Below are 23572 nucleotides of genomic sequence, written 5' to 3'. Positions count from 1 at the left end.
CCAAAGTAGATAAATTTATAAGGTTAGTGAGTGATTTATTTTTGGGGTGGCCACGGTGATGCAGCGGTTAGCATTGCCACCTCACAGCAAGAGGTTCTCTAGTTCAATTCTCGGCTGGGGTGCCTTCTGTGCAGAGTCTGCATGTCCTTCCTGTGGCCGCGTGGGTTTCCTCCGGGTGCTCCGGTTTCCTCCCACATCCCAAAGACATGCAGTAGGTGGAGTGGACACTCTAAATTGGCCCTAGGTGTGAGTGTGTGCCTTCTGTGGAAGGTTGGGCTCCGGGCTGGCAACTTGACACTGTAAAACTCCACTGTCAATCATGAGCGGACAGATCTGCTGTGGTGACCCCTAACCGGGAAAAGCCAAAAGAAGAAGTGGACGATTTATTTTTTTATCTGGAGTGGTACCAGATCAGAAAGGGACATGTTTCTAGAGCAAACTGACCACTTTCTTAAAATTCACTATGGGGAAAGTTGTACAGATATGAATTTTTTGGACATTATTATGAATGTTGGCAAAATATTTGAAAGCAAAATTACACAAGGAAAAAGTTCTAGTAACCATACATGTTTTACGAAGAGGAACAAAGACAATTCATTAGAGCTCAGAGATTAACTAGTAGGGATGATCAATTTTGAGATGAGGTAGAACTACAAAAGTTTGCTTTGGGAAATAGGATATCCTTATGGGAAGTTAATAAAAACAGTGAGGTATTTTCTGAAGAATAGACCTGCATACTTTTCAATTATACTGTATAATGGAATGCAAACAAGAAAAATTACTAAAGTTAGGAATGATACAACATTCAATATAGAGATGTCTGTAGATGTTGGCCCAAAATAAAGTTTTTGATGAGAACTGGAAAATAAATCAGGGCAATCAAGGTGTTTTCAAGATGGCTGGCAAACGACCAAAGATTGTTTATTCCAAAACTATAATGCAGCATATTAATACTATTAGAGACACAACTAATACAGCCAAATTAGTAGGAAAGTATCAATGTGCATGCATAGATCCGTTAGATTTATTTTGAAGAGCAAGTCTGTACTTCTACCAACGAGTAAGAAAACCTCAACAACTCATTTAAGCATAAAATGCCTATTTCCAGTTCACACCCATAGCTCATTGTATCCCCAGACTTTTTTGCATCTGGCATCTTTAAGCAACTTCCCAGCTAACAGGCAGTATTAGGAAGTGCAAGGAGTTAACAAAACGGCACTAATATTGGTAATCTAAGCTGTACTGTAGAAAAAAAATGTATTACTATTTGTCACTTATTCATATTTCTGTTCATATTTTTTATAACAGAGAGGCTACATGCCATTGAGGGGCATGGTGTGATATATCATAGTAGGAGAAAAGGAAATTCATTGTCAATGTCCATTTATGAGACACGTTACCTGAGATATTGCTAGTTATATGTTAGTAATTATTAAAGTGAATAATATTTCCATATGTGCTTCATACTTCAAAGTACAAGTGACTTACAAACTGTTACATGACATTAGATGAAACCTTAGATTTTGTTGAAGATGGTCTTTGATATTTGCTTTGTAAATTGCACATCTTGAGAGATTTTTAATGTTATTTATTTTGCTAATTATACAATTGAACATGTTTTCAGATCTCTCAAACTCTCAACAAACATGCACTCAGAGGAATTTCTTATTGTCATGTGAAAGTTTATTTCCGGTTAGCAGAAACATTCTAACAATATGTGTCTAGGTTGGACAATTTCCAAGAAATGAGAATTTGCTTGTGAAAGTTTAATAAATATAAACTAGGATTTGTATACATTATAATATAGTATTTATGAAAAGACTATGAATGCACTATTATCACTGTAAAGAATACTTATAACACTGCTGTTTGTGCAGTTTTAATAGCTTTTATTATTCACAAAATATTTACATTTATTTTGTGCTTTTTTAAGTTTATTTTTCAAAAAATGCTCATAAATGCAAGCTGTGTGTAGATTGCTAGAGTTGTGACATTCCACACTACATAAGTGGTGATGAGTTAAATAGGAGAGTTACTTGTGATACTACAGGTTTAATTTGTATTGCTCTTTGTGGCTCATGTAACAAATTTTATATAGGAAAAGTTGGATAAATGCCTTTTGAAACACCAACACATTCAAACTAAAAACAGAAATAATGCATTATGCAAACATTTTAAAAGATTCTAAACATCTGAAATATCACTTCACTGGAAATGATTAGTATAGATTTTAGAGGGGGAGAATTTTAAGAACAAATAGAAAGGAAGCACTATGACAATTAAGGGTGTAGGCAGATAAACCACTCAATCTAAAGCGTGTTAATATAAAATGTTTTTTTTAATCTGTAAGACTGAGAAAATAAATTCACAGAAACTTTAAGGTGATTTCAGTTTCATAGACAACAAATGTTTTTACAATTACAGAATGGCTTTGGATAACTCAATTTAAAATCAAATGATCATTTTTATCCAATTGAATTGTTTGTATACTAAAACATTTATGTGCGACTACAATTTATTCTGCAGTCAGATTACCAAGGATGAAAGTGCTTCATAAATTTATGCTTTGAATCATCCTCTGTGCCATTTTTGTGGAATTTGTTTGGTACTTCATACATTTGTTTTTTTTTTTTTTTTTTTTTAATATTGACACAAACTAACATTTCTTTAATCTGTAACAAAAGTATTAGTCTCATGGTGTGCACACAGCAAAGCTTTTGCCATTGTCTAGCAAATGAACAAAAGATAGAGTCTGTCACAACTCCACTAGAAATAGAAGGAAAAGGAATGATGTCCAGATACAGTATAGCAAACGCTACCACAAAAATAAGGCATTACTGCATAGCCCCAGGCTAAAGCAAAGATCCATCAAATCCTTTATAAAGAAATATTGGTGGCTAAAAACTCTGGCATTATCTAAAATCTCTTTATTAAAGTTGCTGACCACCCACAATGACTGCTATGCTCATAGCCATCGTCAAAACCATTTTCAGATGTATTGGGACAAAATCCTGATCAAAAAGCCAAAGAAAAATAGTAATAGCATCAACTTTATTAAGAGCAAAGTGACATCCTTATTAGAAAAAACACATGTGCATGCACTCATGCGTAATTTTACATAAAACTTGTATATTAATTATATATAAACTAGTAGAGTCATGATTCAGTGAGTCATGGTGCATCAAGAATCAGTAGAAAACAGTCTAACATGAGTCCTACAGGGGGAGCATCTCCCTCTCCTGCGCCATTTCAGAAATCCCTATACTCCTTCTATATAGCAAAAGCATTCCCTACCCACTAGCCTTACAAGTAAAACCTCCAGAACAAGAGTTTAAAAACTCACTTAAAGCCCACCTCACTAACAAACGGCTATGCCCATGCTCCACAACAAGACAACAAGTGACATAATGACCCAAGGACTTATAATAACTTAGAAGTCCCTTCAGAAAGGTTAACCAACAAAGGAAGTCTATACTACATTTAACTAATTCTTTTGTACTGCTGATTTACTACTCAAGCCTTTAAAAAAGCATTGTATACCCTCATTCTTGTCTTGTATATAAAATTTCATAAGTGTACATGTTTTTATTTTGTACAATTGTAAACACTGCTCAAGTTATTCTATGTTAATGTCTGTTCCAATGCTGTACATAAATGGAGCTTTTCTGCCTGGGCCTCTGCTGAAAAAGGGACTGCTAGTCGAGACGCACTTTCCTGGTTATCAAATGTAAAATAAAAATAAAATAAATAAAATAATTTCCAAGCGTTTACCATTTTTAGCAGTACAACCTTTTTAAAACTGCCAGTTGTGTTTAAAATAATCATGTGTAATCTATTCCTTTGTTAATAACTAGTTTGTCTGAAAGTCAAATTACTACCAGTTCCACTGTTGTAAACTGACAAAGCTCACACTATGACCTAGGTCATCATAATTCAATTAGTGGTTTAGGCATCTACAAGGACTGTATGCGGGGGGGGGGGGGGTGGAGTGCAGGAATAACTAGACTTGGCCTGCTTACAGCCATTCAGTGGAAGAGGGTTGGGATGATGCCCTGATAAGGGCATGCTGTTCCTGTTGCTCCTGCCAAGAACATGATGCAGAATTACATCCTTTCAGGCTAAGCAATCAAGACGTGGGCAGTATCACTGTAATGGGGGGGGGATACTAGACCACACCTCAGAGCACACAGCAGCTTTACTAGAAAGTGCAATGAAATAGTGGGTAGGACCTCCAATTACCAAGTTTAAAACCAAGAGTTTTGCAAGCACCTATGGCAGCTGTCTGGTTAGATCACCTCCCATGTTTCTCAAACCACCAGTTAGTGGGGGATGCTGACCCCAGTTGGAGGGGCAATAAAATAAATTTTGCATAAACACACAAGCTGAAGTGATACAAGTGCTTATAGTGGTAGTCAGCCTGCTACAAACGTACAACAATCCCAACATGTAATTGCATTGTTAAAGAAATAAAAAGAGTCGGACTACCCACTGTACATCAGGAAATGTCAAATTTCAGTAGTAATTTCATGCATGTTTTTCCACAGTATTTAAAAGTTTTGATGGTAGCTGATATTTAATGCAGGTCATTAGTTCAATCTAATTTGCTTCTTCCAAAATGTTTAGCATACATATATTTAAATTAATTTGCCTTTTTTTTACTACTTTTCTGACTTTAAGCAATATCTGTTATGGATTTTCTGTTATTCCTCTGACCTTATTTGTGTTTTTTCTTGTAATACTTTTCTCTAATGCAGAGGAAAGAAAAATAGATTAAGCATGAATTAGTTCTACGTTATCTCTAAGATGATTATGAGCTACTGTATTACCCAATTCCTCTGCTACTATCAAGATGCTTATATAAGTGACAATATAATATAAGAACCAAACATTGTGAATGTTTTGAAACATGAGGAGAATAAATCTAAGATGACTTCTCTGCTTAATCAAGCAGAAGCATATTGGTGTCAAGCAGGAATGGAAATCAAACCAGAAGTAGATAAAAATCAGGCAGCAAATGTGCCAAAAAACAAAAAAAATGATATAAAAAGTGAAGGACTAGATGAGAAGGCAAGAAATGTGGAAAATGCATAAATATAGTTGCAAGTATAAAAAACTTCTGAAAGAACCTCATGTTGATCAGGAACAAATGCAGGGATGGTTAAGGAGAGGCAAATTCAAACCAAGATATGAAAGGTTAGTCTCGGTGGCCCAAGATAGTGGGCTGCATACATGCTGATTTACAAAGTCCACTGAACATGTGGGAAAAACAGACAAATGTAGGTTTTGTAAAACCTAACTGGAAGCAGTCGCACACCTCATTGCTAGTTGTGACATACTACTGGCAGGAGGACTGTATACTGAAAGGCATAATAATTCATCAAGATTGTTGCACTGGGAATTGTGCAAACATTATGGTACTGAAGTGGTTGGAAAATACTGGAAACATGAGCCAGAAAGCATCATAGAAAATTATGAGGTTTACATTACATGGGATCATCCATTACCAACAGTTCAAAAGACAGATGTTAGAAAACCAGATATAGTGGTCCATGAAAAGATGACAAATGTAGCATTGATAATTGAAATCGCTAATCCCAGTGACTACAGTGTCTTGCATAGAGAGAGACAAAGTCATAAAATATCAGGATTTGCAGGCAGAAATGAGAGCAATGTGGAAGAAAGATACCCAGACAGCCCCAATAGTACTAGAAGCAATGGGTCTTAAAGAATCTACAGTCGTATTTAGATATGTTACCAATACAACTGTATAAATTGCAGAAGTCATTAGTGGACACATTGCGGGTGCTGCAAAGAGCACTTATGGCTGACAAAGATTGAAACAATACTAATTTCATGAACTTTAATCGTACTTTGACTTAGGAATGGTTCCATTCCTGTCATGGTATTAGAAACTCAAAAGATTTGGAGAAATTAAAAAAAGTGATATTTTTTAGGTCCAGTGTTAACTACTGTGCTTGCAACTAAAGGAGCAAATGAAAATGCAAGAAATATGGAAAATTCATAAATATAGTTGCAAGTACAGGAAACTCTTGGAACAATCTCATGTTGAACAGGATTGAATGCAGGAATGGTTAAGGGCAGGTGAATTCAAACCAAAAGACGAAAGGTTAAATATTGGCATCTCACGATAGTGGACTACATACAAGTTGGTTTACAAAATCCATTGAACATGTGGGAGAAAAAGACAAATGTAGGTTTTGTTAAACTGAATTGGAAACAGTTACACACCTCATTGCTGGTTGTGACATACTAATGGCAGGAAAACTGCATACTGAAAGGCATAATAATGAGGCAAGACTGTTGCACTGGGGAATGTGCAAACATTATAACACTGAAGTAGCTGAAAAGCACTGGAAACATGAGCCACTAAGCATCATAGAAAATTAAGTTTATATATCACATGGGATCATCCATTGTCAGTTAAAAAAATAAAACGCAAGAAAAACAGATACAGTAGTCCATGAAAAGACAAAAGTAGCATTGATTATTGAAATTGCTACACCCAGTGACTACAGTGTTATGTACAGAGAGAGACAAAGCCAAAGTAGCAGGATTTGCAGGCAGAAACTAGGGCAATGTGGAAGAAAGATACCCAGACAGTTCCAGTAGTAAAAGAAGCAATAGGTCTTGGAAAAAAGAATTTACAATCGTACTTGGATATGTTACCAGTACATGTAACTTCGTACGAATTGCAGGAGTCGTCATTACTGGGCACATTGCAGGTGCTGTGAAGAGCATTTCTGGCTAACATCAAAGATTGAAACAATGCTAATTTCATGAATTTTAATCAAACTTTGACTTAGAAATGGGGTCCATTCCTGTCATGCTATTAGAAACCCAAAAGACTTGGAAAAATTAAAAGAAAGTGATATTAGGCTTTAGTAAAGCTTGAGTTCAAAGGTCTAATGGAGACCACTGGTGGGGTACTGTGCATCATATATTAATATGGTATGAGAATGTCCTCCTGGTAGTGAAGTGTATAGCAGACTTTTGCTTTGGTGTCCAAATTTCTAAGCAAGACAGTCTTCCCTGGCCATTAACTGGAGTCTCATGAGATAAATGACAGATGACCCTAATTTAATCAAAACAAAAATCTCCTGGTAGGGCCACCTGAGAGATGATAGAAATACTTAGTTTTCAATGAAGAATTTATTCTTTAAGCCATCTTCTAAAATATTTAGTGACGTATTTATGAGAACCAATGAAGACAAAGTACAAAAGTAGAGAATTTACTGTATTTCTGAGCAGGATGTAGAAAGCCACATTTTGTATTGAGTGTTAACTTATAGACTCAAATTGCCAGCCATATGATTTTGGTTGTTTATATCAATAGCATCTGTTAGTCAATAAATGCCATAAAATTCTATGTGCGTACTAGATTGATAATCTCTGCTTTTTGATACTACGGTCATCTCACTTTAATCCTTCTTATCTGCAGCTCTTCCTTTGCAGATTACATATAACCTATCTCCATGTAATAAAGCTTAAATGAGTTTTACCAATTGGTGTACCTATAATACTGAAAACACAATAGAAAACATTTTATGATGCTAATTCAATAAATTGTACTATAATGTTTTTTGTGCCTTCTTGCCGATCTCTGCCTCCCCAGAGTATACAAACTCTGGAAACACTATACATTTTCTACTCCACCAATGAATTCAGCTAAGTTTACCATTTTCATTTGAGGGCCTCTCAAAGACTTTATGCTACAATGATATTTAGAAAGTCAATCGACTCAATCTGCAATTGTTCCTCTATATTCAGTGAGCACTGTCTGCTACTAAGACAGAGTTTTTCTGCAGAGGTATTCACTACTAAACTTGCCTTGATAGTGATCTATCTAAAAATAAAAATAAAAATAAAAATAGAAAGAAAAAACCAGAGGAGGTCTGACGTATCTGATTTGGCCACTTAAAGAGTGACAATAAGAACTGTACCCTTAATTTAATTTTGTTACACCTCACCCTTAAAAACAGCAATACTTTGAAATGGAATACGAGCCATACAGCTGAGCGCCGTATGGCTAATTACATATTTTGCATCACTGCTATCCCATCTCCTACTTAAAAATAAATATGGTATCGTTCCACTCTCTCCTGATAATCATACTAGTGTTATTTACCCCATCAGTAATCATCTAATGTCTAACTTAGCACTCAAAGACACTTTCCCTATCAATATCTATTATTCAAGATTTAATATCACAGTTAATTCATAGCGGTTAGCTGCAACATATATTGTGCTCCATTTTTATTGTGCTGCTGTCCCAGTTTGTAGTATGTTCAGCCTACTGGAACCACTGCAATATTTATCCCAGCACATACTCTTCAGTATTAAAACATACCCACTTCACCTTTTGCGATGGTATGGCTTTACATTAATACAGATTCTAAGGTACTCGGGGTAGGTTTCTTTTGACTGTTTAAATTTTAATGACTCCACTTCAAGGTCTTTATTATTTGCAGTTAGATTCATTTACTTTTATGAGCATGTCAGACAGGCAAATAGGTGATTTATTGTTATGCGTCACAAAACTAACATTAGAAAATGTTGCCATTGCCAACACATTAGTTACCATATTACATTGCTTATTTTATTGTCATGTATTTATACTAGCCTAGTTTGTAATTCTCTTGTTGGTAACCTAACAAATCATTTTCTGCTGTCTACATTTATTTTGCAGTTGCATGGAGCATGGAAAAACAAGCGATGACTGTTACAATGTCAATAGTTCTCACAAGTATGTTATGCCCCAGCTTGCTTAGAACATTAATGAATGACAACACAAGCATAGCAAGTGTGTTTGCACTGCTCTTTAGTGCTTTTAGTAGTCATATTAAATAAGTAAGAGCAGTATAAATAAGTCAAGGCCTAACAGCTGCTTTCAAAAAAAAAACTTCACAAAAGCCTTGGTCAAGGCTGCGTTGTCAGCACAGACACAGTTCTAAATAATATAACTTGGCTTGAAATTTTTGACGTCAGGGTTATGTTAGTATCAGGAATTCAGGAATCTCACAGGTTGATTTTTTTACTACCAATATCTGGTATGCCCTTTGTATTACAATAAAAAACTAAAAATATGTCCTTATTTGTTTTGTTAACAGAGTTAACTCTGCTGGATATGTCCATTTTCAGAGGAGACCCAAGGAGGAAAAACCTCCAGAAACTACTACACAAGGAAAGTGTAGATAATATAAAGAAGAAGGCAAAGTAATCCATCAGAAAATGATCTATGACAATCCAAAATACAGAGCAAAACATGTTCATATATATGTAGACATACAGTGTATTAGGAAAGGAAGAGAAGGATATGATCGATTTTACAAATGAGGAGAAATAGGACTGAAACTAGAAAAGTAATGATGTATGTATTAAGGAAAGCAAGTAACATGACAAACATGCAAAGAAAACAGGTAGACTACAGAGCTAGCTTAACAACCACCATATGTAGTGTGTGCAAGGAAAAGTAATGCACAGTTGTACAAACAGCACTGCTCGTCTATTTAATGAGATACAACTTGTGTATTGCTTGTACTGTTAGCAGTTATTGAGATTAAGTGTTCCTTAGTTAGTATTTTAAATGTCGCTCTTAGTATGCAAGGTAACTTGCTCCTTTTTACCAAAAAAAATAGAATGCTGGGCGTCTGTCTCCTATCACTGCATTTTTGTTAGGTCATCAAAAACCTCAAAGATAAAGTATTTCAGTGGTTGCATACCATAGTAATACATTACCTAGGGGTAGGCAGGATTGCTTGTGCAGTAGTTTGTGGGTAAAAGGTATACACTAAAACATTTTCAAGGAATATCCACTTTAGTTTACAGAGTACAGAACGCCAAATATTTGCCATCATTGATAAGGCAATCTACTTATAAGTTAAGCCAAATAGGTTAGTATTCATTTATTGGCATTGCCAATGGCCACTGTACCATACAATAATTTAGGTAAATCTAGTGCTTCTGCAATTTTTTCCTTTGTGTGAGGTTCCAAAGAACTGTTTAGCTTGTAATATTCCCAGCTTTGTGGGGGTCTCAGACTCATTTTCACATGTTTATGCAAGTATATAGTTCATTGTAACTAAATATTTCTATAATTAATTCATTTTTCTCTAAGTATTAGTTTACTTTGGTTTATCCATTTGTTGAGAGTCAAAGCCAACCTGAAATTTTGAGATGAGGATTAGGAGAGCTTTAACAGAGTGAAAAGTCATCGGCTTATTGAATTACATCATTAGTACCTTTTATATATCTGTGCATATCATTTGTGAAGACGTAAGCAGTAACAGCTCAAGGACGAATCCCTGTAGAATGCTTATGCTGGTTCAGTGAACATTCAGCCACTGTTTTTGCACAAAACTGTATTGTATTATATAGTATTGTTGTGTAGTGTATTTTGCTATACTTGGAGCTTTTCTCCCCGGGCCTCCACTGAAAATGGACCTGTGTCCAGTCGGACCTTCCCGGTGAACAAATGTAAAATAAAATAAAAAAAATAAAGAGCTTTCCTTGTCACTGTTCTACTGAAGTTCAGTATTGAGGTATTTTATGGACTAGTTCACAATTGCAATGGTGCAACCAAGATGCTGTACATCACATAAAAGTACAGGATCATTAAATGTGAAATACCTTGAAAAAGTTTAAGAAATCAGCAAGAGAAATTAGCCCACTTTTTTGTGTGTAGCAATGCTGTCACCCAACTTCCTTAATAAGGCAGATTTGATACTATAGCTTGGGCAGAAACCATAGTGTGTTATTTAAATTAAGTTATTTTCAGTTTGGCATTTCATGATTTGTTTTGGTAGGACATGCAGTAGTGTTTGAAGCAGTGAACCAAGTATTATGATAGACCTGTAGTTTTCTACTTTGCTTTGGTCTCCACTGTTATGCAAAGGTACCACTTTAGCTTGCTTCTACCAGTTAGGATACATCACTGTATCCCTCATCTTCCCCATTTCTCTTTAATTAGGTATATTGCACATTTTCATTGTAAAACACTGAAGCAGTCAGCATTGTAACATTCATCCCACAAATATAGGAACAGATTTTTTTTTCTTGGTTGCAGCCTTGCAGTCATTGACTATATAATGAAATGTGTCCCTATCAGGCTGGTGAAAGCTCACAACAGCAAACATCAAAGACCAAACCAGGATCAAAAACACTGAAGCTACAGGAAAAAAAAATTTGCACCACCCCACCCCCCACATCCCCTGCTAATTATATATACAAACTCCAAGATCACACTACAGTGACGAAAGGAGAAAAAAACAAGCCTACCACAAAATCCAGTGCAATCAATGTCTTTGCATTTTGACCTTCCAGTTTTTCAGTGTTCCCACTTGAGTCTTTTGACATTTGCTCTTAAGCTATCCTCCAGATAGGAACCCGTAATGAGACACTGATGGATGTCACCTATCATTAAACCACGTGTTTAGGTCCTTGCACAAAGTTACTAGTATAACTACAGGAATTAACATATTAGGGGCCACTTCTTACACAGCTGATCTATGACAGCTTCTTGTCAACCTTCATCTCCTATGCTCAATGATATGTCTGTAGCTATTTTTTTTTTTTTTTTAGATCTGCTGAGTCAAATTCAGGGTCAGAACATCTCAAGGACAAAGACTCACTTCAGCATCCAATTCATCTCTGCAGTTATCAAATTGACTGCAAACAAAATACCCGAATGACAGAAGTATACTGTACGTATCTGTAGAAACAGACCGCTACATACCTACAATCCACATTTCCAAATCAATCCCTGAAAGAAGCTGGCTAAATTTCGATTTTGTTCCAATGTTTTCTCTCCTGGAACAAGGGAAGACCACAACCTCAGTGCACAGCTCGATTCCTGGTGGATTAGTTGCCCTTTGCTCCAATGTGTTGCAAAAAATCTAGGAAAGTCCACATAATTCTGTATAACCTTAGACACACTGCATCCTACCCACTACCTTGCACAGGATGGTGGTTTGACTTGAGCTTTAAACTTATATGAATAATAGAAAACAAGTCATACTGAATAAATTCTAATGTGCTTGGACAGTTCAAGAACCTACTAGGACTTACTGAGCAAATGAGAACTAATCCACTTCATCACTAAATCTATCAAGGCTAGTATGCATTCAATCACTTTGACTGGTTATTGATCAATAGTTCAGAAATATTCCTCATACCTCAGGTTTTACTAAGTGTGCACCACCACTTGGTGACAGATGCTCTAGATAGTGACAGGTTTCAAAGCAGCTGATCTCATGCGTAAACTTGCAACCCACAAGTAAATGATGGCTGGATGACCTGAATGGTACTTATTTGTCCCATTCAATGAATAATCTGATATTTTGTTTCATTACTGACCTTGCTTTCACTCATTAAAGGCTGCTCTCTTAAGAACATAAATGTGAGCGTAAATGCAACTCATGGAGTGCATTTGAAGAAATTAAACTCTAGATCAGAGCAGCTATGAAGTACCTACATATACATGCATGACAAGTGTTAAAAAGTTAAGGTGACAAAAATGTGAAATCTTGAAAATTAAATAGGCAACTTCTTGGGAAACCAATGACTGACAATTATTTAACAAAGTCAGTCACATCTGAACAGCTTAGGAACTGTAAGGGATATAGCACCAGAGGTATTTGTCCATTTTTAGAGCATCTTGCTTTTCAGGAACACTCTAGCTCAGTTAATGAAATTATCATCATGAGCACAGGCACAGTTCTTCGGAATATTGAGAGTAGCCTTATTACTAGAAACTGTCAGACAAAGGCATTTGACTTGGTCATCTAGAAACTTTTAATGCAACATCTGCATCATTTGAGGCTAGCTTCCCATCCTTACCATTTATTATAAGGCTGTTTTAACAACAAATCACAAAGGTCAGACTTAAAAACCCTTCTAGCAAGTGAATCAGACAGGACATTTAGAGTGCTACAGTAGATGGCACTTAAGGCATTACACTTAAATTTCACTTAAGATACTTCTTACTGTATGCAAGTGATATAGTCTCTGCACTTTCTTCTAAAGGAGATCCAAAATGATTTTGTTAATATCTGGGAGTGCTTCTTCCACAATTGCTTTTTATATAGATATTAAAATAATGAAAGGAATAGAAGTAATTGGAGAGTAAGGGCCGCATTCAATAAAGCCTACACTAAGTGTACACTGTTCTGAGTGAACAGAGAACACACACAACTCACACCTTCTTCCTCCTAATTTTAGTTTTCCTATCAATATTCTTGCAGCTTTAAATATTGACATGGATTCATAAAAGTTACCACAAAGTGTGGACTACATGTACACTAGTGTAATCTTTGAGTGACTAGAAAGTACAAAAAAATGTGATAAGAATGTTATTGACTATAGATCGTGTACACAGTATAAACTTGGTGTAGGCTTTATTGAATCTGGCCCTGAATTTGTGATCACTGTTATATGGAAACATACAAAAATATACATACCACGTTTTTCTCCAGTGACAATTTAACGGCCGGCAAAATTTGTTTTTGATTACCGCGCTTCTCAATGATCTCGAGTGGGATCACTGTGTGAAACTACTGCAGTCTGTTTTGAGGAGTTTCGTCTTTTTCTACTGTTTTACAGCTGTTGACATCTTGATTGTTCATAAGGTAAGCCAAAATACACAAGGTGCAAATATGCTGTTTCTCCAGTAACTCAGGAAAGTTTTATTTTTAGTACTTGAAATCTTGTTTTGAAGTCTTTCATTTAGTTAACTGTTCAAATTGTCTTTAGATGAAGCAGGTGTGCTGGAGGTCTTGGGTTTGCGTACCTGGTTAGACCTTTCACTTCTATGATTCCAACAGTGCCTAAAAGCGGTTGGCTTTCTCTGTATACGTGGGTGTTTGTAATTTGACCTTTTGATGAGGCAATGACATACTTTAATTCAGACTTCCTCAGCATCTTAAAAAGCTTTGTGCCCATGTGCTATAGTCATGTCAGAGCTACAAGTCTACCTTGGATCCCTTCAAAGCCTCTACTGTCTTGAAGATAGTGTCTATATGTTAATAACCTCAAGAGATTCTGGATGTTGACCAGTTACTGCAAACTGATCATAACTCACTCTCCCCTTTCCCCTATCTTATTGACACGGAGATGGTTGTCCAGTCCATGCATCATTTTTCGTGACTTTATGAAGTTCATAAGTGATCAGCTGCTTCACTCCTACCCAGGACTGTCCACAGTCATGCTACAAATAGTTTCTAATAATGCAGCGTGCAAGTACTTTTACAATGTAAATGTGTCCCCCTTCATACATAATCCTACCCCAGAATTTCTAAAAAAAAAAATCACTGCTACAGCCACTGCTTTTTCACTTTCTTTGTTAACCATTATTGTCAGGGAAGTTAGCGTCCCTGTTATTTAGAAATGAACTCTCACTGTGCCATTAAACAAGGGAGTTTCCTCTGTCACCCTGAGAAATTGTCCCATGGCATTCTTCTCAAAAATCTTACAAATTCAACCTTAATCTCTGTCTGTCAGCATGGCTTTAACATGATACAGATGCACCTCTCTTGCATGCTGTTGGATATCTATACTGCCAAGTAAACCATGATTGCACTTGCAAGTGTACTCTTCCTGGATTCCACAAAAGCTTTCAACACTGTACTAGACTCTATGCTTATAGCAGTCTTTGCAGGCTATAGTCTCATTTCCACTGCCATGATATGGTTCTGTAGCCATTTATAACACACAAGGCATGAAGACAGAGGAAATGGGACCATCATTCTGTTTTTCCCAGTAGACCTTGAAAATTACAGAACTCCTCATTAGGTTCGCTGCAGTGCTCTAAATCAAACTGCTAATAATTGTGAAGATGCACAGTTTATTCACTAAACAGATAACTCCACTTCTTGCAGTTGGCATAGAATGTAAAGGCTGTCAGCTGTAGTTCCCAAGCTAAACGGATTCCCACAACCCTCATTTCTCCACTGTGCGACTTTGAGCAAGTCACTTAACCACACAGTGACTGAGGGCAATTGTGAACTGGGGCTAGCCTCCTCAATGGTTACCTAGACTAATAACTGCCTAATAACTACCTATGAACTGTCCTAGTAGACCATATTCTACTCTCAAGGCAAGACTGCAGTTGTTTGTTGAGATTATTACGCTGAAGTTTTTTTTTTTTAATTTAGGGGAAAAAAGCGCTCTGTTTTTATTGTAACACCCTATACTAAAGTTTTTTAGTTCAGCAACATCAGTCCACATTGGTGGTTTTTGTTTCTCATTCAAAATAACCCTCTTACATCACTCATAGGTAGGTACTAGGCTAATGGCCCTAAGGCCTATATAGGCCTAGCCATAAAGATTCCCTGGCTTTCTCTACCTAGAAATTTATTTTTCTGTGCCCTTTTCGAGCAGAGCCACAGAAGTGATCCCTGCGGGTGAATTTCCTATTTCCCATTCAATCATCAAGATTTTTCTTAAGGAGGGCTAACGAGGTGCTCAGTTTGACATGAATAGGTAAGCCTGTTCTAGAAGAAGGGAAGTCTCTGGGACAGGAACATATCCCTACAGCATGTTCCGTTTATAGCGGTGACAAGATTTAGCCCCTGGAGCATGTGGCTCAGAGGGATTGGAACTTTAAGTGTAGCATGTTCAACAACTCTGGGTTTGACATGGCTTTGTATGTTAGGCAGAGATCGCCTCTGAGTAGAGCTGGAGTTTTTGGAGACTTGTCTGCATAAAGCATCTGTTTGAGGCCGGTGATCCTCTTTGTGAGGTATTTCTGCAGTCTCTCCAGTTGTTGCAGATGTCTTACGAGGTACATACCAAACGGGGTATTGTACTCTATAATAGGTCTAATGAGGGATGAGTAGAGAGGAACTATGACTTCCTTTTTTCTGGATAAGAAAGCTTTTGTGATGAGGTGTGCCATGCAGAAGGACTACATGATCACTGTGGCGAAGTGGTTATCAAAGGAGAGACTACTGTCCACCTGTGTTCTCAGGTCTCGTCACACCGTTGGTGTTAAGTGGACTACCACATACATGGTAGTTCATGGGCAGAAGAGTATTTCCCAAAGGGGAAGACCATGCATTTTTTGGCACTGAGCTTGAGGCCATGGCTTTGACACCAGGCATCTGTCTCAGTGAGGCCCTTTTGTAGAATATCCACATCATTAGGGGATTCGATAATGGCTCCCAGCTTGCAGTAGTCTGCAAACTTGGTCAGCCATAGACCCTCTGTGTTAGCCTGAACTTCAGAGAAATAGATGCCAAACAGGAGCGGACTCAAGACTGAACCCTGCGGTACTCCATTAGTCACTGGTCTGGAATCTGATTTGGAGTTGGCTATTTTCACGGTGGGGGTTCCGTCAGTGAGCCAGTTGGCAACCCATCATGTGACATAGGGGTTTATGCAGAGTTTAGTGAGTTTATCTATGATTTCAGAGAGGGGAATGGTGTTGAAGGCCTTTGGCAAAGTCTAGATAGGCTGTGTGCACTACCTTACCCTCATCTATGGCTCTGGTGACTGCTTCAAAGAAGTAAATCAGGTTTAGAAGACATGATCTACCTTTCACAAACCCAAACTGGGTGGGGTCCAGAGTTTGGAAGTTACCGGTCTTTGTTTATAAGTTCCATGATGATACGTTCCATGGCCTTGCAGATCAGGCTCATCAGGCTAATGGGGAGGTAATTCCCGGGGGTCCATGGTGGCTCCTTCCTTGTGGAGTGGGATAACCATAGCTGTATGCCATTCAGTAGGCACAAAGCCTGAAGTGAGGCTATGATTGAACATGGTACTTTGGTAGGGTGCCAGTTCATTTTGTAGTTCGTGCAGAACACAGCCTGGGATGTTATCTTGTTCCATGGATGCTGTATTCTTGGCCATGGAGAGTGCGGTTTTTACCTGTGTGGCCATGATTTCAGGGATTATGCATTCCTCCGGTATTGACATAGGCCCTTGGGGGGTGAGAGGGGGTAAAGTTAGCACTGACCCTATTCTGCCAGGATGTTGGCAATATCAGTTGGTTCTGTATATTTAGTGCCATTGTGCTGTAACTTAGAGAAGATCCAAGTGTTGCCATTGAGATTCTTAATATAACTATAGAATGCCTTGTGGTGGTCTTGAATCTGTGGCAATTTTGTTTTCGTAACTGGCTTTGGAAGATTTTATGAGGGATCTCAGCTTCTTACTGAGGCTCACAAGGGAGTTTTTCCAATCAAGGCATTTTACTCTCTTTTTGCAACAGTTTCTTCCTTCTATTGTAGAGAGTTTGTTTATGGCAGAGAATCACCAGATTGGCTTCCTTTTTTTGGAGGAGAGCATCTTGGTTCCATTTGGGATGGCATGATACATGCACTCGTGTAGGTGTTCATACAGTGCATTGGTGTAAGATTCAGCAGTTGTACTTCTATTTTGCATCTGCATGGGTGTCACGAAGTTTGCAACTTCTGTCTTAAGAAGCATGAAGTTGGCTTTGGAAAAGTTTTTACAGTGGTTTTCTTAATGGGGGGTGGGGGTGGGATGTGGATGTCTAGAGTGATTAGCTTATGGTCAGATCTGACCAAAAAGGAGTTAACCTCTGGTGTGGAGCATCGGTCGCCCATGTTGGTAATGACCAAGTCTAGGATATTGCTACTCCTGGTGGGGGTATGGATAAGCTGGTCCAAGACATTGGAGTTTATGAATTCCAAAAAACATTGAGCAAATATATTGGTACACGAGTAGTTTTCCCAGTTTATGGTGGGGTCATTGAAGTCACCCAGTATTAGGGTATTGGGTTGTACCTTAATATTTCCCAGTACAAGAAAAGAGGAATGGAAATCTTGGGGCATGCTAGGCGATCTGTAGCAAGCTACAATTTGGATTGCAGTCTTACCCAGTGTTAGTTGCACTTGGAGAATTTCAGATGCATTATGTTGGGCAGCTAGCCTGGAGGTGTGGATATCTTTAATGAATATTGATATGCCTCCGCCTTTAGTGTTTTAGACCAGGTTAGGTGGCCGAAAGGTGTGGTATGATTTATAACTTGAGGTGCTCTCTGTAGCCTTGAAACAGGTCTCTTGTCACTGCACAGATGTCGATGTTCTCCATTTTAAGGAGTGTCTTGAGTGAGTGCATTTTGTGGTTTAGACTTCTAGAATTGAGTAGCATTACCCTCAGATTTTACTTGCTTGTAACTGTTATGGTGGTGATTTTGTCATTTGGACCTTGCCTAAAAAGGTACTATAGGGATGGCAAGAGCCTAAGCCAGTATCCGGAATCCCAGGGGTGACAGGTGCAGGCCGTCTCTGGCAAAGCTTCGTGGTCTGTCGATCATGTCATCCCAGGCAGACAAATACTGGATCCCCATAGAATGACAACAGAGGCTTAACCAATTGTTGAAGTCAAATCATTTTGACCTTGTACTGTGGTATCATCCTGGGCGATGGCAGAATGCTACTCAGGGCTAGGGTCATACCTGCCTGGGCTACAAGATCTGAGAGCTCCTGCATGTCTCTTTTCATGTAGTCCAGGGAGGTACGTCTCAGATCATTCACTCCAACATAGACAATGACAGAGTCATATTTGTACTTGTTGTGGAGTGGCCCAAGTGTGTCCGTTATGTGGCGGATCCTGGCACCCGACAGGCAGCTGACTGTAACTTTCTCCTTGTTTAGCCTGGTGACTGGGATATCAGTGTGTCTGACTATAGAGTCACCTAGGACTAGTGTATTAGGTATGCTGTTTTGCCTTGGGGGCTGAGGTTGATTGGCACACTTGTTAATGAGCTGTGTGTCACTTGGGTTGTGTTGGGGGGTGGTGGTTGCTTGCATTTCAGCCTTGGAGGTCTCTATTGCTTGGGCAGATCCTTAAGAGCCTCTGTGAATGTAGGTGCGTGTTTGGTGGTGTAGTTTTTGAAGGACTATGTGCTGAGTGTGGTGTGATGCATTTTACCACCATCTCATGCTCCCTTTTAGTCAAGTGGGTCTCCTGTAGCATCATCACCTGGGCACTTTTTCCAATGTAATTTAGATTTTTTTTTTATTAATTTTTAACAGTTAGCATAGTATATGCCAGCTTAGAATGGACCATCAGCCATCCTTTATCTCCCAGTTTACTGCCCCTTATACTATCAAAGCACAAAGTTTCCATTTTTGCTTCCCCAGTATTGCCTGTTATTGTCATACAGAGAAAGTGCACCTACTTGCTTTTACTGCCTCACCTACTTTCCATTTGTGAGCCCTTACTTTTCCTTGGTCACTTGTCTGCTCAACAAGAAAGAAAAAATAAAATTAGACGCTCCTATAAACAATTCTGCAACACTATATACACAGTCAGCTGTATGTACAATACAAACAGCCTAATGCTCTCCCCATGCTGACTGATGAAATACCTTGCATTACAGTTCTTCGCTGTAAATAATGGAGCTTCAGAACTATGACATTTTTATCTTCTTTCCCCATTTTAATTGCTTCTTATCCATGTGTGTCTAAATATTAGCCAGTTATCCAGAGTGACTACCTTATCTCCTTACTCAACTGCCATTCCAGATATTTATAGCACATGTATATATTAGTACTTTCCAATCATCATGTCCTTTTACACTATTTTGCTATCCATGGTGATCAAATGTGTACTTCTATGAATCACAATTTACTTACAGTATATGGCTCTCACTTTAAGTTATCCTGGTTCCATAGGTTAAGCTATTTATTTTTGAAAGGGTTTATATTCATTCTTGTGAACAAGTTCATTCATGTTTAATGAATTGTTTGTTTTTAGTTACAGCAGTCAGCTTACAGCTATAACAATCATGGATACTGATTAGTGCTGTTAATTTTGCTTCCTTGTATATAGCTTTGCCCGTTTCGTACAGTGATAGGCATAGCTAGGTTTGTAGTCTGCTACAATTATATACAGAACATACCACGTACAATATCTGGTTGGGTTAGGTCTGGATGGGGGGCTGAAGGTGGTCCTAGTTTACCATTTTTAATGTACTGGGAAACTGTTATTGTTGATTATCTCTTAAAAATGAGCAACAATTTTAAAATCACAGCACATCAGTCTTATTACTTAATTTTCTTGTGTATATAAATTAATCTAAATACTGTTAAATGCTGGATAACAGCTTGAACAACTCAAACAAATGGAATATAAAATTTGTATAAATGTATATAAAAAATCATTTATATTTATTTATATATTTATTTACATATACATTTTACCTTTTATAACACTGGCTCTTTAAATTTCTCAAGTTATGTTAATTGGTTTTATAATTAATTATCTCATCTTAATTGACAGTTTTATCTTAAATGAGGACTCTTGGGGGTTTCTTTGAAGAAGTTCATGTATTTCCTGAATGAAAGTGCTAATAAACTGGGTGGAATTCTACAGCTTGCTGCCTATCTTTGTTTTTGGTTACAAGTTTATTTTTTGTTTTGGGGTTCACTCTCCTTAGCTGTCTTTTTACCTCCTCTGTGCTGAGGTTGAGTACTGCATCCTTCTCATCAGTGGGTAGCTTTAATGTCAACCTATTTCTTTACTCAAATCTACCAAAGATGTTAAAACTGTCCAGGAATTTGATGCTGTCCTCACACTGTGTTTACCTGATTTTGTAGTCCGTGATCTCCTGTATGCCTTTCCATAGTCTCCTTGTATCCTTCAGGTCTTCAAAATGGCTCTACACCTCTTAGCCTCCTTTATACCCCTCCTCAAATTATTTCTTGCTACACTTAGGGCTGCTTTGCCCTTAGTCCTGTAAGCTGCGTTTCTCTTTTCAGAAGCTCATGTACCTTATTGGTGAGCCATGGCTTCTGCTTAGCTCTAATGGTGATACTCTTGGTAGCTGAAGGGTATGAAGTCTGAACCTCAAGTGTCTGACACTATTTTTTGACTTCAGTCCTCAGTGATTTTCCTTAAAAATCACAATTTTATGAGAAACAGATCAAAAATATGAGGCAAATATCAGGACAATCTGTGAAAACCTGGACAGTTGAGGGGAATATGAATTATTCAAGTAGTTCTGACTCCATGGCTTTAGATGGAGACTATCCATCAGGTTCCAAGTTAGATGAAGTAAAAAGTTGCATCCAGTGTTACTGGAAAGTTGTAACATGGATGCAGAGGCAGTGCAGGGGATCCGGCATCACTGGGAAGTTGTAACATGGATTCAGAGGCACAGTGCAGGGGATCCCGCATCACTGGGAAGTTGCATCATGGACTCAAAGGCAGTGCAGGGGATCTGGCATCACTGGGAAGTTGCAACATGGATTCAAAGGCAGTGCAGGAGAACCGGTGTCACTGGGAAGTTGTAACATGGATTCAGAGGCAGTGCAGGGGAGTGGCTGGGCAGGAAGCACACAAACAGTAGCTGTCAGGTAATAAAGCATTGGAGGCTCTCTGTACAGAGCACTCAGATTGATTCCAATAAGGACTGCAGACAGCAATACAGCACATAAAATTGCATGCAATAAACCTGACAATTTACTGAGAGACAGATACAGCCATTCTCTACTGCATAACTTGTAGCTGGCTTTGGAAATGAGATTGTTGTAAGTCTTCACACACCAGTGGCAGTCACAAAAAGCAAATATATCAAGTATTTGCAACACTCTAGTGATAAATGTCAGTTAGCTAATTCTAGTACAAGACAGTAGAAACGTACTTTTGTGAATTTTAAATACGAATGCAAAGTCAAACTAACACCTTCATTTAAAAGGGTGTGATACAACTGAAACACTGAAAGTTTACGCAAATGGGTCGAAATAGAATGTATGGAGGCATTACAATGGTGCTAGTATTGTTAACTGTGCTAAAGAAGCCAGACTAAAGATAGAGGGATTTAATCTGCTCAACAAGCAGTACTCATGGCCATTAGGCAAGCTATGCAGGTTTTTTTTTTGGGGGGGTGCAGTTTCTACAATTAACATTTGGGCCATTACAGCACTCCCAGTTAATCTCATCTTTGGTTCCCAATCTTCAATGAAACAACTCACTAGCTGGTTCTCCTTTTCCAGAAAAGACAACCTTACTAGCTTTCTAATTGCGGGTCCCCACACAGTCAGACAGGTCACCTGCTACAAAGTTGGTCTTGTCATACTTTTTTTTTAATACATGATCCATAATTTCACAACTTTCCATGGCTTGCCATAGAGTGCATCCAGTACATTTGTATACATCTGTTTGAAAGCAGCACAAGGGAATCTACAAATCACACTATTTCTTTAATTTTTATTTATTTTTTGATAAGTTGCTTCACACCAAGACTGACAGCAATGAACAATGTTCTTTCCTCTCCGAGACAGGTGAGATGCTGATGACTCCATGCCTATTTTCCAGCAAATCATCCAGCTTCTTTGGTCATTAGCTGAACTCGGATCATGGGCAGCGTAGGGAGATGCCCTGTCCCTATATCACTGGGACAGTACAAGCTATACAGATGCACCTAACATAAGGCACTATGAAGCTTTAGGTCAGAAGAGACAGGAGAAATGGATGTTTAACAATGAATATGTTTAATGCAGACAACTTATGACCTGTTGAATGTCAGATTTGCCAGCATGAAACAATATTAATTGAAGCATACATGAAGCCAGCATCAGTGAAATAGAATAAAGCTCTAGATTACAGCCTGGGCAGCTTGAGTTCCATAGTAGCACAGGCACTAGCTGGTGCTAGCAAGAGAAAATGATTGGGCCTACTCTGGAAAGAGGGAGAAGTAGAACTGGGTTGTAACCTATCAATCCCTGAGAGGTGGGGGCAGCAATGGAAAACAACATCTGGAGGGGCTAGCTTTCGACTCAGAAAGCCAGCACTTGATGGCATCCTTCATTGCCGAATAGACAGAAGCATGCATTCACAAAGGGGAAGTGTTATAGTGGCTCTCCACAGTGACACGAGTAGTTCTTCTGCTTACCCAGGAGCTGGAATTAGAACTATACAAAAATGTGCTCAGTTACCAGAATGCCTGCAAGAGCACAAGCAGCTCTCATGGCTACCTGTATCAAAGCTTTCCTAGATGGCTCTCTCCTTTTGGTAGCAGAGTATAGTCCCTCCCACAGAGGAATGAATGAAAGGAGTCTGACTGGAGGGGTGGGGGGGGTGTAAGCCTGATGATCAGCAGGTATGGGGCAAAAATGAGCTAGAAAAAAATTAAAACTAGGCATGGTCAAGGTAAATCTACATAAAATGATAGACAATAAAAGAAAGCAGAAAAAATGCTACTTTGACAAGAAAAGCAATAGTAGACACTTCAGTTACTGTACTTACATTACACCTATTTCTTTGAAGTAATTAAAACCACCACATTACTTATCAGAATAAGTTAAGTAGAGAAAAAGCTTCAAGGGGATATCAATTACCTTGAAGTTATAGCCTCCTAGTGGCATAAAGAGATAAAGTCCTGACTACTAACCAGACAACCTAGGTTCTACTAACTGTTTGGAAAACTGATAGGAAGGCAGAGGAAAATAGGTAGGCTATTTCTGCCTCTCCAGTGTACTGTGACAGAGTCACACGAACCATCAAAATGTAATGGTCATTCAGGAAGAGCACGCTCTGTGGCTACCCAAGAAAGTGAGGATAGCTCCAGTCTTCGCATATGAAG

The sequence above is a fragment of the Protopterus annectens genome, chromosome 14.part0, assembly GCF_019279795.1.
Source record: "Protopterus annectens isolate FY-2018-M chromosome 14.part0, PAN1.0, whole genome shotgun sequence".
Taxonomy (NCBI): Eukaryota; Metazoa; Chordata; order Ceratodontiformes; family Protopteridae; genus Protopterus; species Protopterus annectens.
The sequence above is the reverse complement of the archived record's forward strand: the minus strand, read 5'-3'. Positions refer to the sequence as shown.